The sequence below is a fragment of the Dermacentor silvarum genome, chromosome 1, assembly GCF_013339745.2.
Source record: "Dermacentor silvarum isolate Dsil-2018 chromosome 1, BIME_Dsil_1.4, whole genome shotgun sequence".
Classification (NCBI taxonomy): Eukaryota; Metazoa; Arthropoda; class Arachnida; order Ixodida; family Ixodidae; genus Dermacentor; species Dermacentor silvarum.
This window is the reverse complement of record NC_051154.1, coordinates 10,523,394-10,525,966: the sequence shown is the minus strand read 5'-3', so window position 1 is coordinate 10,525,966 and position 2,573 is coordinate 10,523,394. Positions and strand designations below refer to the sequence as shown.

Below are 2,573 nucleotides of genomic sequence, written 5' to 3'. Positions count from 1 at the left end.
AAAAAAAAAAAAACACTCCTTCGATATCGTTGGCATCCTTGTTTAGGTACCTTGCACAAACAGTAAGCTGTTCGATTCCAGCAATATCTGTCGTTTCGTCAGCAAGTATAGAGGGGCAGCCTGCAGCGTTTACTTTTGAATCTAAGCTTTCTTTGATAATTTCACCACAAATTTCTATAATTTGGCTTTGTATATCTTGGATTAAATACGAGGCATTGCTGGGGCGACTTTCCAAATGGTTCTTCAGATATGTATCTCCACAATCAGCTCGCATGTGAAGAAGCGCTCTGAAAATACCAGTATTTTAAGTGGGGGCTTTGCTTAAATCTATAGGACCACTGTCCCTATGGCCACGGAGAGCCAGACCTTGTCGCCCGCAAAAAACAACTGCCTCAATAATAGGCCGTTAACTTTCTTCTGTTTTCCTTATTTTACTTTGCCTGCCCTGGTCCAGCTGATCGATCACATTGGGTGCGCTTCCTGAAAATGTTTGGAGAACATTTTCAGGAAGCTGTCAGTCAGCTGCCAGCTGATAGTCACGGTGATATTTAGTATTTTCGTGTGTGTGCAAGATTGCGAGTACGTGCTTACATTTCTGCAACGGCTTGGACACGAGGGCTCCAGTCCGCGCATGTTGGCCCAAGTATAAGAACATTAAACCCATAAAGTTCTAGAATTGAAAATATAAAGAACGCCTTTGGAAATGTCACTGCACTAGTCGCGTCAAAAGTTTATGACAACTTTATACCCATAAAGTTTCGGAATTAAAATCCATGCGCTCCGTAGATTCCGCGGCCGCTGCGAGATGCCACAACGCGCCCGCTCGCTACCGAAAAGCCCTTGAAAGTTTGGGCTCGGATGGGACTCCCTGCGTTATGTGACTCCAGGTGCAATGGTGTTGCCACGAAATCTAGCCCGAGTTCGCAATGTGCGTGCCGAAATGTCTTTTCGAGCGTGAAAAAGACGTTGTAGACAAAATACAGAATTATTCCTGGCGCCGGTGGTTGGTTTGGTCGGCGGTGCATGCCATCAGCCGCCCCCCGAAAAAAAAAAAAAAAAAAAGATCACGTGCTCGTGACGCCTGCGGCAGAAAGGATGTTCCACATCCGCCCCTAGGCTTGTGAGAGGTGGCGCTGGCTAACACTCCCAGAGTTAGTTCTAGTCGTAAAACATAAATACCCCAGAAAGCAAAGCGGATGGGAAAACGGCTCCGCGGTAGCTCTATGGTGAGAGCATCGCACGGGTAATGCGAAGACGTGGGTTCGTTCCCCACCTGCGGACAGTTGTTTTTTCATCCGTTTTCATTTCCATTAATTTATCATTTCTTTAATTTAATTAGTGTGTGCAAGTTATTTCCCCTATGTTGTTCTTGGTGTCAATGTTTGCTGGCTTCTTATGACATGATTAATAAAAATCGGGCCCCTCGGTTCCCTTTCTTCTCGTTCATTACATAAGGAGGGCTCGAATCCGGCAACATTGATGCCTTCAGCGAGCATATGTGGGTTTATTAACGAGTTGCCATCACCCAAAAAAGATCACGTGCTCGTGACGCCTGCGGCAGAAAGGATGTTCCACATCAGCCCCTAGGCTTGTGAGAAGTGGCGCTGGCTAACAATCCCAGAGTTAGTTATAGTTGTAAAACATAAATACCCCAGAAAGCGGATGGGAAAACGGCTCCGCGGTAGCTCAATGATGAGAGCATCGCACGCGTGCAAGTAATTTCCCCTATGTTGTTCTTGGTGTGAAAGTTTGCTGGCTTCTTATGATATGATTATATATATATATATATATATATATATTGTTACACGGCTCTGCACAAAATTGCTACATGACTAGGAAGAGGAACACAAGCTGGGGGGCTGAAGAAGACGACGCTTCAGTGACTGACTGGTTGTGTCAATCATTGTCAATCGTGTAAATATTGTAAATATATTTTCCCGTCTTGCTTCTTCCCTCCGTCACATATTTGGTGGGGGTGCTGGGTTCTACTGTGCACGACGGAGCACCGCAGCGGACGTAGCCTGGCCACTAACAACATGACGACCGCTGGAGCCGGTGCTGGGACAGCCGCCATGCCGACAGGAGCAACCGCTACCCCAACGCCGACAGTCATCTTGTCCCAGCCCCGCGACCCAGGCACGTTTTCCGGGACCGACAACCTTGACGTCGATGAGTGGCTCCACATGTACGAGCTTGTCAGCGCCCATAACAAGTGGGATCCAACTGTTATGCTGGCAAACATAATTTTCTACCTGCAAGGCATGGCACGGGTCTGGTTTAGAAACCACGATGAAGAACTGACTAGCTGGGAGCAATTGAAGCAAAAGCTCCGCGAGTTATTCGGCAAGCCTGTTGGCCGTCAGCGAGCGGCGCAAAAGGAGCTTGGTTTCTCGCGTCCAGACGTCGACCGAATCATACCTGACGTACATCCAGGATGTTCTCCTTTGCCGCAAGGTTGACGAGCGGATGTCGGAAGACGACAAAGTGAACCATGTACTGAAGGGCATAGCGGACGACGCTTTTCATCTGCTCGTATATAAGAATTTTTCCACCATCGACGACGTCAGTAATGA

At 47.5% G+C, this 2,573-nt stretch overlaps 1 non-coding gene across 1 annotated transcript; it reads left to right on the top strand.

Moving 5' to 3' along the window:
• Positions 1-1,209: 1,209 nt before the first annotated feature.
• Positions 1,210-1,281, top strand: Trnat-ggu (transfer RNA threonine (anticodon GGU)). The gene has a single exon. It is a non-coding gene; the product is annotated as a tRNA-Thr (tRNA).
• The last annotated feature ends 1,292 nt before the right edge of the window (positions 1,282-2,573 follow it).